This window comes from Helianthus annuus, chromosome 15 (assembly GCF_002127325.2).
Source record: "Helianthus annuus cultivar XRQ/B chromosome 15, HanXRQr2.0-SUNRISE, whole genome shotgun sequence".
Classification (NCBI taxonomy): domain Eukaryota; kingdom Viridiplantae; phylum Streptophyta; class Magnoliopsida; order Asterales; family Asteraceae; genus Helianthus; species Helianthus annuus.
Window position 1 is genome coordinate 50,677,145 of NC_035447.2, and position 14,175 is coordinate 50,691,319.

The 14,175-nt window shown below is 35.0% G+C and overlaps 1 long non-coding RNA gene across 2 annotated transcripts; it reads right to left on the reverse strand.

Moving 5' to 3' along the window:
- Positions 1–2,176: 2,176 nt before the first annotated feature.
- On the reverse strand, positions 2,177–9,833 carry LOC110911544. 2 transcript variants are annotated; one of them, XR_004881999.1, is made up of 5 exons: positions 9,572–9,833; positions 3,684–3,884; positions 3,265–3,612; positions 2,667–2,741; positions 2,177–2,233 (listed from the first exon to the last, which is right to left on the reverse strand). It is a non-coding gene; the product is annotated as an uncharacterized LOC110911544 (long non-coding RNA). The 2 variants fall into 2 exon arrangements; XR_004881998.1 differs by lacking the exon at positions 9,572–9,833 and having other exon boundaries at positions 3,684–4,262.
- Between the last annotated feature and the right edge of the window lie 4,342 nt (positions 9,834–14,175).

Here is a 14,175-nt window from a genome sequence, read left to right on the forward strand (position 1 = left end):
GGTGGGCTTCAAAGGTATTAAGAAGGTGGCGTTTCATGGGGTCATGTATGTTGCCGTTTGAAGCATTTGGCGGGCTAGGAATCAATGTATCTTCTCGGATAAAAAGTTAAAGGTCATGGAGGTTATCGCGGAGATTAAAAGTTTAAGTTTTATTTGGTTTAAGTGTAGATACAATAAGGGTTCTATAGATTGGAACTCATGGTGTAAATTTGACGTGATGTAATTTGGTTGCCCGTGCCTATGTCTCTTAGGGGCTATTTGGCAACATCTGAATGGTTAAGTGCTGAACCAGTAAGAGGTCTGAACCATTAAGTGCTTAACCAGTAACAGGTCTGAATCATTAAGAGCCTGTATAATGCTTAACCGTTCAGAGGAAAATATCTGACCAATTCAGATTAGAGGTCTTAACCATTCAGACTTTGTATAAATCTTAACCATTCGGAGGCAAATGTCTGAACCATTCAGACATCTGCTCGTGAAACAAACAGTCTAAACCATCATGTCACACCCCAACCAATGGCGGAAACATCGGGATGAGACGAAGCGTGAAGATTGCTCGAGACATCATAACGCTAAAAATTGTGACAAGTATTTAAATAATCCAATTGGGTAAATTACTTTTTGAGTCCCTGTGTTATAGTGGTTTTAACCATTTCAGTCCAAAATCAAAAAGTTTAACGCCCTGAGTCCCTATAGTCACTTTTCTTAACCATTTGAGTCCAGATTTCTAACACCGTTAGAATTTTTTGGTTAATTATTATTAAATGACCAAAATACCCTTATGTTAAAAAATGAAAAAATAAATTATTATCATCAAACATTTAGATCTTCATGGGGTTTTCATCCCTGACATCAACTCAACCAAATTATAGTTAAAGGCCACTTCCCCAGATTCACCCGTCATCACATCAACTCAACCAAATAAATTTACTTCAAATCTCATATCCACTGTGCAAACCCTCCATTGGATCTTCATGGGGTTTTCATCTTCTTTCTGATTTTACAATTTTCTTGAATAATATAACCCACCTTTACCTATCATCACCACCACCATCTAGATCAAACATAAGTAAGAACCTTAATCTTCTTTCTTACCACAAACTGCAACCTCCAATCATCAGTAACGATTCCCAGAAATCAAAACTCTCCCAATCTCAAAACTCACAAACGCATCAATAGCCGCATACTGCACCTGAACCGGAGTAAGACACTTATTATCCCAACGACTCATCGTAACCCCCTTCACAAACGCTCCAGTGGTTTTCGACGCATAGTTGGAGGGTGGCGACGGGGTTTTGGGGTTTGGTTGGGACGCCACTCGACGTCGAGGCCCACGATGAGGGAGTGGAGAGGTGGCGATGGTGTGCTGGATTGTGGAGATCCATGTGTTCACGTAGGATGGTGTGTCGGTGACTTGGGTTTCGATGGTGTTGTTGAAGAATGTGAGACGGTAGACGTTGTGGGTGTTGTTGAAGCTGGAATTTGGGGATTTTGAATCGGAAAAGCTTCGATTTTCTCCGATCTGAAAATCGGGTTTCTTCTGATGCATTGACTGGAAAACGAAATTGATAATCTTGATCAATAATAATCGAAATTTTATAAAATCTTGATTTTTTGGGTGTGAATTTTCAAGATAATTGAATGGATTTGAAGATGGGTTTTTTGGGATTAAGAGATTTTTAAGATTTTTGGTTTATTTGTCATCTGGTTTTTGGTGTGATGGTGAGGCGGTGACTGTGCTGGAGGTTTATGGTTGTAGTGGTGGTTGGTGACGGAGGTGGTTGTGTCTGTGGTGGTGACGGAGGTGGAGTGGTGGTGGTGGATGCAGGGGAAGATGAGAGATGGAGGGTGAAGATGAGAGGTTTGGTTTATTTTTTAACTAAAAGGGTATTTTAGTCATTTAAAAATACTTAACCAAAAAATTCTAACAGTGTTAGAATTTAGGACTCAAATGGTTAAGAAAAGCGACTATAGGGACTCAGGTCGTTAAACTTTTTGATCTTGGACTCAAGTGGTTAAAACCACTATAACACAGGGACTTAAAAAGTAATTTACCCAATCCGATTTCATTTCATAAGATAAATTGTCAACATTACAAGAAATTCAAATACAACAAGTTTAACAAAAATAACATAACAACATAACAAAATTGATACAACATATTAAACCCTAACGTCTATATGTGTATCTAGGCATCAACGCTACTTCTTTTCTTAGCATCATCCTCATCAACCTGTAACATGTTTAAAATAATTCAATGCAAAAGCAATGGCGAGTATACAAGTTTGATACATACATAGTAAAAGATAAGTTTTAAACAATTCCTCATAGCAAGCATGTGATTCAAGATAAACATTTAAATATGGCATGTGTCTAACATATCAAACCAAGGAAACGCAATATGCTCATGACATTACCGATGATAAAGGGCGGGTCGTTAATCCTATAGCGCTACATATGTCACGGTTTGGCTCGTACGAAGTTAATGATAAGTTCAACACATAAGATTCACCCAAGTTTAAAGTATCTAGCCATCACGTATACAAGCATGTTATAGGAATGTTCATGTGTTTAAGCAAAATGTTCATGTGTAAGTTTTTGATAAGTAAACATATTACACCCCAAAAGTGGTAAAAGTAAAAAGGGGGAAATACGAGTATACTCACATAATTGCTAAGTCTTCCGATTATCCAAGTGTCGACGAGTGTACGAGTTTAGAAGGATGGAACACCGAGGTCACCCTATATGGGTAAACGAAGGTGTAAGAGAAAACGGGATTATGACGAAGGATTTAAATTGGAACTAGAGCATAACTAGTTGATATGTATTTATATATATATATATATATATATATATATATTTTACATAGATTATGTAATAACCCTAAACTAAATCCATCGATAGTATTATAGAAGTGTTGACAAAAATATATATACGTTTATATTTATTGTTATAAAAATCATTTGAACTTCGATACGTTTTCATTAGGGATTAGCCTGAAAAGTACATATATATTTTAACGAAAATTGGGCAGAGTTTCCTCTGTTTTTGGACGATCCCGACAATACTAGTTGTCGATAACATTGTCAAAACTCAACAATCAACGAAAAAGTATGAGTTTATACAAGTTTTATAAACACAATAAGTTTACAAGTTCGGATACTTTAATGTTCTACGATTAAAATGGTAAGTTTACCTAAATATCAACAAATAAATAAATGATAATAATAAAAAAATATATATATTGCGTCGTTAAGATCTTACCCAACCTCGTGTTTGACTAGTTGACCCTGCTTGACCGAAGGTTAGCCAAGTTTGACCCGAAACAGAAACTGGCCCAACTGAACATGAGCCGAAGCTGAACCGGATCCGAATCTGATGAGTTTTGACGTGAACCCGAACCAAACTTAGACGGGCCCGAACCGGAATGAACCAACCTAACCGTGGCTGCCCAAGTTCCAAACAAACCCGAATCCCGAGACTCGAAACTGAACGCGGACTCAAATCTGAACCAAGGCTGCACCCGAGACCGAACCAGAGTCGCTGGCAGTTTCCGACGGCCGGAGCTTGTCTCCGCCGTCGTCTCCGCCGCTCCGTGACCTGAATCAAAACCTACCCAAGACAGAACTGAAACGAAACTCGAATCGGGAATTAAACAAGCATAACCCGAACCAGATTCTTACCTGAACCGTCGCCGCCGTGGTCCGACAGTCACTGTCGTCGTCGCTCCTTGCCTCCGATCTTTCTCTCTCTCTATCTCTCTCATCTCGAGCGTCTGGCCTCTCTCTCTGTCCGTTCTCTCTCTCATCTCGACCTGTCGCCATCATGTGCCGCCGCCACCAGGCGGTGGTGGTCGCCGGAATTGGCTGAGGGTCTCACCGGACCTGTCGCCGGTCCTCGTCGATTTGAGAAAAGGGAAGGTCGTGCGGGTGTTTAGGGTTTCCTTCAAGAAAGATGAAAGAGGTAATGGCTTGTGGAGCTATGGGTGTTGTTGTGAGATTTGTAGGACGATGATGATAATGATGATGATGAGCTTCTTATTTAGTTGGAGATGATGATGTTTCAAGGAAGTATCAGACATGAATTGTCTGTATGTGTTCTTGGACTAGCAACAAACCAAAGAAAACAAAGGGAAACAATATGTACGGCTGTTACAAAGAAGATTAGGGTTTCGTCCATTTTTTATAATTAGGTTTGGTTAGTGGGCTTGGGCCCAAGGCCCACAAGCCCACTTCCCGTGTTTTGATCGGCCCGATAAATTTCTGAACCCGCTTTCACAACTGGGCGTCGTGAAATATCATAGGATATTACTTTAGGATTAAATTACATAAATGTTGTCGGAAATAAGTGAGTGACGTGTTCGTTGTCGGTTGCGTTAAAAGTGCGAAAAAATGTGTTGTTTTCCGTTTTTTTTTAAACCGTTTTTCAGTCATATTTCAACTGCGTTTCTAAAAATAGCAAACAAACTCGTATTTTCTAAAAACATAAAAATACAGAAATACGAGACGTTACAGTCTCCCCTCCTTTAGAAAATTTCGTCCCGAAATTTATTCAGAAGGAAGACTTGAAAGGGTTTTTGCAAACCGAAGAGGATTGTTAAAAATTGATGCTTGTAAGAAAGACAACGGAGAATAATGGAGGTATAAGGGTGAACGATTGATCTAATAAACGATTATGAGTATAAGGATAGCATAAGCATCGGATAGACGAAAGTGGTGCTTTAAGAATGAAATCTCGTCGTGGATAATCGGATATAATGTGTTTGTGAGTTGTTAAAGTTTGTATTAGGTCTAAATAGGTCTGCAAAACACTGAATTTCTCATGGCACGTTTTACGAAAGTTTGGTAACGCGGTGAAAACACTTATATATAGGAAGTACCAGCGGCGTATCCACCATGTTTTGACCACATTACGTCTGTTCAGTATTCGGTGCCATGTTATGTCCCGTGTCTTACCATACACAGTAGTACACTCTATGGTTCTCATACGCCTATCACTATAATCCCGTGTGCACCCGTGATTACATTGATCGTCGCATGATCCGCATAGCTCGTACTAGTTGTGTATGAATTTGGGTAGGTACACTAAAAAAAATAAGAATGTGTGCGTAGAAGAATAAAGTATGAGCAAGTCCATGCTTAAGTATGTAAGGGACCCACGCAAGCAAATCCCTCGGATTACGCTCGCGTATAGGTACGAATGTATGAATCATGTGTATGAATGAAAGCACAAGCATAAGTATAAGTTTAAGTATGAATAGGCACGTAAGTATGAGCATAAACATAAACTGTGTAAGTAGTATGTGGATAATTATAATCATAAACGTATGAAAATAAAATGAGTATAAATGCGAGTACAACATGAGTATAAGCGTAAACACAAGGCGTATGAGTATAAATACAAGTATCAGTGTGAACATAAGATGTATGAGCATAGATATGAATATGAATATAGGTGTAAAACATGAAGGTTAAGTATGAGTAAAATATATGTGTATGAATATAAGTGTAACAAAGTTGTGTAAGTGCAAATGGAAACATAAAGCGTATGAATATGAATATGAATACGAATGTAGTATAGACATGAATGTAAGGACAACGTAAGTGTATAATTGTGAGTGTATTTATTAATGTAAAACGTACGAATTTTGAATCGTGAGTATAACATAAATGTGTAAGTGTGAACATAAGTGAAGGCGTAAAATGTATAAGCATGGATGTAGAAAATAATGATTTTGTTTATAGTATAAATCGAAATACACGAGTTTATGTGCGTAAAAGATCGAAAGTTTTGAGTATGAAAGAAAAAGTGAACGAGTGACACGCGTGAGATTGTTGTGAGATATTGACTAAAACGTGTAAAATGGTATGCATATGTAGTTGTTTGCGTAAAACATGAAGTTAAATAGATTGAGTTGTCATGAAATGCAGAATCTAGTTTGTGAATGTAAGGGAATACAAAACAGCTATTGGTTACGTGAAACGTGCTTTGTAAAAAGAATGGAAATGCTACTACGGTTTTAAAAGAGATTACATAACTTGAAAATTTGTCGGTCCTTATGAAGTTTCCTTGCCCACGTGTTTTGAAGTTAATTGACGTATCGAGTGAGGTTTTGAAAAGTTCTAGAGATTAATAAGTTTGCGCCGTTTTAAGTAACTTTGTATTAGAAAGTTTCGAAGTTTACGGATTTTCGTGAAAAGTTGATCCTTTAGAAAAAGGAATTTGGTATATGGACTTAGTGTTTGCTGAAAAAGCGTCTTTTAATAAAATGTTTTATTGCTTTTGAAAGAAGTTTTAGTAAATGTTGAATAATATTTGTAATATTTTATAAGTGTTTCAATAGTTATGTTGAATACAAAATTTTGTGAGCAATGGTTTTATTGGACCGATTAAGTTAATGAGTAGCGTTTCGTGAAATTTTGAATGTTGGGGAATAAGTGTTTATGGTCAAAGCTAAGAATTTTGTGTGTGCGAGTGATGTGAAAATAAATTATAGAATAAGAGGTACGTTTAAATAAATGAAGCATTTTGAAATACATGATAAATGATTTAGGTATAAACATGATTGTGTTTACATAATATAGCCTGTTAGAAGAAAGCATTGGTAACGATCACCTAGGTAAGGGAATCACCCCTAACTCGTTGGTGAGGTCGTTGTAAGGTGAGAAATAAAGCGGAGTTAATCGTCAAGGTAAGGAAATCACTCCTATCTCGATGATAAGTCTCCACTCGTTACAAAAGTGTAAATAAAATTTCGTGAAAATATGCATGCAAATAATGTATAATCGTATGAAAAGTAATAGCATGATGCATGCGCAAAGTGAAATCTCAAAATGGTTCAAAATTGACAAAAGATCGAAAATAATAAAGCGTGAGTTTGATAAAAGGAAACTCAGATGGTTCCAAAACGGAACGTTGACTAACCAAAGAGGTCGAAGAGTCTTTTGAATTTGAGAAACATGCTTTGGCCTAATAGGTGGAATACTCTCGCCGATGTCTCGGTTAATGGTATTCACCCTTCCAGTTACTACATGTTCCCAATCCATCGAAAATTCGAGACCTGGCGGGATTTTTTTTTTTTTTAAATCAAGGAGCGGAACTAGTCGACAAGGTGCGGGTTTCACCCCTAACTTGACGATTTCGTACCCTAAGTGTGGTTGGCACTCATCGAGTCAAAATTTAATTTCGACACATTGACGAGCGTCCACTAGAATTTAAATTTGAAATTTCCGTTAAGATGTGGATTTCACTCCTAACTTAATGGTAAATTTCGTGCGAAAAATAGAATCAAGCGGGGTGAGAGTCGTTTACCAAATTGTGGGTTTCACGCCTATTTTGGTAAACTCGTCTCGTTCGTATAATATGAGTGTTTTCGAGTTTAAGAAAAATCAAGTAAAATGCCTTGGAAAAAGGCGTATGTTAAAGGAAATAACGAACAAGTATAAGCACATAAAAGGCATGTTGAGAATAACACACAAAGAATAGATCAATAAATCAAAGTATCGACACATAGTAAACAAGTATTGACACAAAAGAATAGCAATTCAAGTATTAACACACAAGCGACTTATATGTTTAAAAGTCAAGGCGAATAAATGAGAAGCGAGTAAAGTAGCATGCAAGTAGTTTCAAGCAATACACGAGAATAAAGCTCTAAAACTATAGACTAGGTTAAAGCATTCCTACTTTTTCTAATTCCCTATAGTTATGGCTCTGATACCAATCTGTCACACCCCAACCAATGGCGGAAACATCGGGATGAGACGAAGCGTGAAGATTGCTCGAGACATCATAATGCTAAAAATTGTGACAAGTATTTAAATAATCCGATTTCATTTCATAAGATAAATTGTCAACATTACAAGAAATTCAAATACAACAAGTTTAACAAAAATAACATAACAACATAACAAAATTGATACAACATATTAAACCCTAACGTCTATATGTATATTTAGGCATCAACGCTACTTCTTTTCTTAGCATCATCCTCATCAACCTGTAACATGTTTAAAATAATTCAATGCAAAAGCAATGGCGAGTATACAAGTTTGATACATACATAGTAAAAGATAAGTTTTAAACAATTCCTCATAGCAAGCATGTGATTCAAGATAAACATTTAAATATGGCATGTGTCTAACATATCAAACCAAGGAAACGCAATATGCTCATGACATTACCGATGATAAAGGGCGGGTCGTTAATCCTATAGTATATGTCAAGGTTTGGCTCGTACGAAGTTAATGATAAGTTCAACACATAAGATTCACCCAAGTTTAAAGTATCTAGCCATCACGTATACAAGCATGTTATAGGAATGTTCATGTGTTTAAGCAAAATGTTCATGTGTAAGTTTTTGATAAGTAAACATGTTACACCCCAAAAGTGGTAAAAGTAAAAAGGGGGAAATACGAGTATACTCACATAATTGCTAAGTCTTCCGATTATCCAAGTGTCGACGAGTGTACGAGTTTAGAAGGATGGAACACCGAGGTCACCCTATATGGGTAAACGAAGGTGTAAGAGAAAACGGGATTATGACGAAGGATTTGAATTGGAACTAGAGCATAACTAGTTGATATGTATTTATAAATATATATATATATATATATATATATATATTTTACATAGATTGTGTAATAACCCTAAACTAAATCCATCGATAGTATTATAGAAGTGTTGACAAAAATATATATACGTTTATATTTATTGTTATAAAAATCATTTGAACTTCGATACGTTTTCATTAGCGATTAGCCTAAAAAGTACATATATATTTTTAACGAAAATCGGGCAGAGTTTCCTCTGTTTTTGGACGATCCCGACAATACTAGTTGTCGATAACATTGTCAAAACTCAACAATCAACAAAAAAGTATGAGTTTATACAAGTTTTATAAACACAATAAGTTTACAAGTTCGGATACTTTAATGTTCTACGATTAAAATGGTAAGTTTACCTAAATATCAACAAATAAATAAATGATAATAATAAAATATATATATATATATATATATAGCGTCGTTAAGATCTTACCCAACCTCGTGTTTGACTAGTTGACCCTGCTTGACCGAAGGTTAGCCAAGTTTGACCCGAAACAGAAACTGGCCCAACTGAACATGAGCCGAAGCTGAACCGGATCCGAATCTGATGAGTTTTGACGTGAACCCGAACCAAACTTAGACGGGCCCGAACCGGAATGAACCAACCTAACCGCGGCTGCCCGAGTTCCAAACAGACCCGAATCCCGAGACTCGAAACTGAACGCGGACTCAAATCTGAACCAAGGCTGCACCCGAGACCGAACCAGAGTCGCTGGCAGTTTCCGACGGCCGGAGCTTGTCTCCGCCGCTCCGTGACCTGAATCAAAACCTACCCAAGACAGAACTGAAACGAAACTCGAATCGGGAATTAAACAAGCATAACCCGAACCAGATTCTTACCTGAACCGTCGCCGCCGTGGTCCGACGGTCACTGTCGTCGTCGCTCCTTGCCTCCGATCTTTCTCTCTCTCTCTCATCTCGAGCGTCTGGCCTCTCTCTCTCTCCGTTCTCTCTCTCATCTCGACCTGTCGCCGGTCCTCATCGATTTGAGAAAAGGGAAGGTCGTGCGGGTGTTTAGGGTTTCCTTCAAGAAAGATGAAAGAGGTAATGGCTTGTGGAGCTATGGGTGTTGTTGTGAGATTTGTAGGACGATGATGATAATGATGATGATGAGCTTCTTATTTAGTTGGAGATGATGATGTTTCAAGGAAGTATCAGACATGAATTGTCTGTATGTGTTCTTGGACTAGCAACAAACCAAAGAAAACAAAGGGAAACAATATGTACGGCTGTTACAAAGAAGATTAGGTTTTCGTCCATTTTTTATAATTAGGTTTGGTTAGTGGGCTTGGGCCCAAGGCCCATAAGCCCACTTCCCGTGTTTTGATCGGCCCGATAAATTTCTGAACCCGCTTTCACAACTGGGCGTCGTGAAATATCATAGGATATTACTTTAGGATTAAATTACATAAATGTTGTCGGAAATAAGTGAGTGACGTGTTCGTTGTCGGTTGCGTTAAAAGTGCGAAAAAATGTGTTGTTTTCCGTTTTTTTTTAAACCTTTTTTCAGTCATATTTCAACTGCGTTTCTAAAAATAGCAAGCAAACTCGTATTTTCTAAAAACATAAAAATACAGAAATATGAGACGTTACACATCAAGTGCTGAACCAGTAAGATGTCTGAACCATTAAGAGTCTCATTAAGAGGTAAACAAACAGCCCCTTACTTGGAGACATGGGGCGGTTTGGTGGTTTATTATAAAGTTTACCTTTCAAAAAAAAAGGTAAATATTCTTTAAAACGCCCATTTTAATAAATAAGTTTTTTATTTTAGAAAAAAAAATACATATAGTTTAGTTAAATTTGTATCAATGATCTATTGGTCTAGTGATCAAGGAAGATATGGGAAGTTTTGTTTATTTTGAAGGTCTTGGATTGGAATCCAGACAAAGTAAGATTGTAATACTAATTTGGTGATGCTAAGCTCATGGTTTTATAGCCTAGTGGCATCTTGGGGGTAGAATAAAGCTTTGGGACCAATAGGTCCTGGGTTCGATTCCCACAATGGGGTTTTCCCATATTTATTGGGTTTCCTTCTGAATTGGTGTATAGGCATTATGCCTAGTGGAGATGGATATGATCGGGTGGTTCCGCTGGTGGCACGATGATACTTTAGTAGTCCGTCAGTGATTCAAATTTGCCGTTCAAAAAAAAAAAAAAAAAATTGGTGATGCTAATATGCTAACTATCAACCCATTTAGCGATATCCTAACACTACACCCTCCCGAAAAAATAGTTAAATTTGTTATTGGGAAAGAGAGATGGATGCAAACATGGACTATTTTGATTGATATGTGATTGACACGCAAATCTAAACAAATAAATTAAAAACATTTGATTCCGGGGGAGGTGGTTGTTGTTGGGGATCGTTTCACGGAATGTAATCAATATCGGTTGCCTAGTGGGCCCAACTTTCTCTCTCTACAAAACACCTCATTAATTAAATTATCGCGATAATTTGAGGTGAATATACCGTTTGAATTCTTCAACTTCATGAAGCCACAAAGAAGATCACTTTAATGTTTGTCATTAATCCAACCACTATGATTTTGCCACGTGGGAGATAACCATAGCTCAACACAATTGAAAAGGTTTTCAATTTGGGTTTGCTTTTGAAAATGTGTTCAGACTTGAGTCTAAACTTGTCAATATTCTGGTTTTTATGAGTGGGATAATCAATCTTCATACAAAACAAGTATAATTTTTTATTTATTTAGAGTAAAATAGAAATTAAATAAATAACCTATTGTTAATATTTTTTTAACGACAAATTAATATATTTTTAAATACTCATATATCTAGTCTATAGAATTTGAACCTTATAACTTTTGAATAAAAGAGAAATAACTTATCATCATACTATATCCTCTGATGAAGACGTGTTTATACAATGTTATTTATGTTTCAAAACCTTCAAACAAACCAATAACACTGGTACCTTATATCATGATTCATCTTAACATAACGATTACTCTTCATCACATTACCACACTTGGCTACATTAGTAGCTACCCGCCATATAAGCACACTTGATTATTAGTTTTGTTTGCGTATAGTTAATCTTTCTTCATGATTTATCTTCATTCGTCTTACTCATTCCCCTTTTCAATTTAATATCCGTTAAGGCTTGATAATGGAATCACCAGAATATTAATCTAATTTTAATAAAAGACTCTTAATAATGCCACATGGCATTTTCTCCATCAATTCATTAATATTAATGATATTATTAATTAATTAATATCTAAATCTAATTTATAATGCAAAAATATATAAATTATCTATAATTTTAAAACCTTTGATTTTATTACTTCTTAAAATGGATAAGCATAATCCAACATGACATTTTCTCCATAAATTCATTAATATTAATGATATTATTAATTAATATCTAATTCTAATTTATGATTAACAAATATATAAATTATCTATAATTTTAAAACCTGTGATTTTATTATTTCTTAAAATGGATAAGCATTTGGTTTAGTTTACGTTATCTGTTCTGCGTAAATCAAGTTTGAGAAAAATAATTGCTATTATCTAGGAACATGGTGTTAAGCTATTAAAATGGTATTTTTTATAGTGTTACGTTATTAAAAATGTTATTTTTTTTAATTATATCCATCAATATTTCATATCAACACCACAAATAATATGTAAAATAATAACACTTGGATTTGACTTTATATATTAGAAATAATGTAGTTAAGTGATTATTTCAACTAAATATTTTGTGTTGAATTTATTCATTAATTCAAACAAAAATTAATTAATTAATAATATTATTAATGAATTGAAAGAGAGAATATTATATGGCATTAACTGAAATTTTTTATTAGAGCTAGATATATCATTACCCATCACAATCCATCTCCATCACCACTATTTTTAGCCAACAAATCTATCTCAATTAAGATTTAAGAGCCTTCTCATTATCATCCCAAAATTTTAAAGAAACATTTATGTGTTCATCGGTTTTTTCTACTTCGTCTTATCTCCAAGAGAAGGATGAGATTTAATAATTTTCTTCACATTCTTTACGTATCGTATCATAACATAATATAGAAATTTAATTGTTATATAAATATATATTTTATGTATATCTAATTATTATTACTAAAGTAACAAATAAATATAAAGTATTTGCTTAAGCACGTCATTTATAGTAAGTAATGTTATATTGTCTTTAAGTTGGTATGGATAGTTCATGTTAGGGTAATATGTGTTTATATCAAAAACTTATTTTTAACATGTGCAATATCAAGAAAAATTCATATTTTCTAATTATTCTGTTCTTCGAATACAACCAATATTATCATTCAACCCGTGCAAGATACGGGACTATAAACTAGTATATTAATATAACTAACTTTATCCCGACACGTGACATTAAAAAAATGATTAAAGTTAAAAAGTAAAGAAAATAACTATTATTATAATATTAAAATAATAAAAGTATAAAAAATTATATATTATTATAATATTATTTATTAGCTTATAATTTTAATATATATTTAAATACTCATATCTGTAGTTTAAAGAATTTGAACCTTATAACTCTTGGATAAAAGAGAAATAACTTATCATCCCACTATATCCTCTGATGAAGACGTGTTTATACAATATTATTTATGTTTCAAAACCTTCAAACAAACCAATAACACCGGTACCTTATATCATGATTCATCTTAAGTCTTAACATCACGATTAGGGGCTGTTTGGTAGCCTCTGAATAGTCATTAAAAGTCTACTTTTTAATGGAACCGTTAAGAATTTTATCAATGAGAAGGTAGAAGAATGTGACATGTGATGATTTACCATTCAGAGGTTACCTCTTAACCATTCAGACTTGAGGTTACCTCTTATTCATTCAGAAGTTTTAAACCATTAAGAGGTAGCATCTGAATGGTCATTAAGAGGCTACCAAACAGCCCCTTAGTCTTCATCACATTACCACACTTGGCTACATTAGCTACCCGCCATATAAGCACACTTGATTATTAGTTTTGTTTGTGTATAGTTAATCTTTCTTCATGATTTATCTTCATTCGTCTTACTTATTCCCCTTTTCAATTTAATATCCGTTAAGGCTTGACAATGGAATCACCAGAATATTAATATATTAATATAACTAACTTTATTCGGACACGTGACATTAAAAAATTGATTAAAGTTAAAAAGTAAAGAAAATAACTATTATTATAATATTAAAATAATAAAAGTATAAAAAATTATATATTATTATAATATTAAAATTACTATTTATTAGCTTATAATTTTAATATATATATTTATAATGTATAATTCTAATATATGTATAATGTGTATAGGATTAATGAGTAGCGCTACATGGCTACATGTTTAAACTATTGGGGGGGGGGGGGGGGGACGGGGCATATACGTGATGGCATGTGGTGGTGGGTGATCACGCGTGGAACACCATCGCCACCCGTGGCCATCAAGCGTGAACTATATAACGCGTAGAATCTATCACGCGTGAAGATGTGAGGGAAATTGTTGGATGTGGTGAGTGATGGGCATTTCCACTAAAATCTATCACTAGTGATGG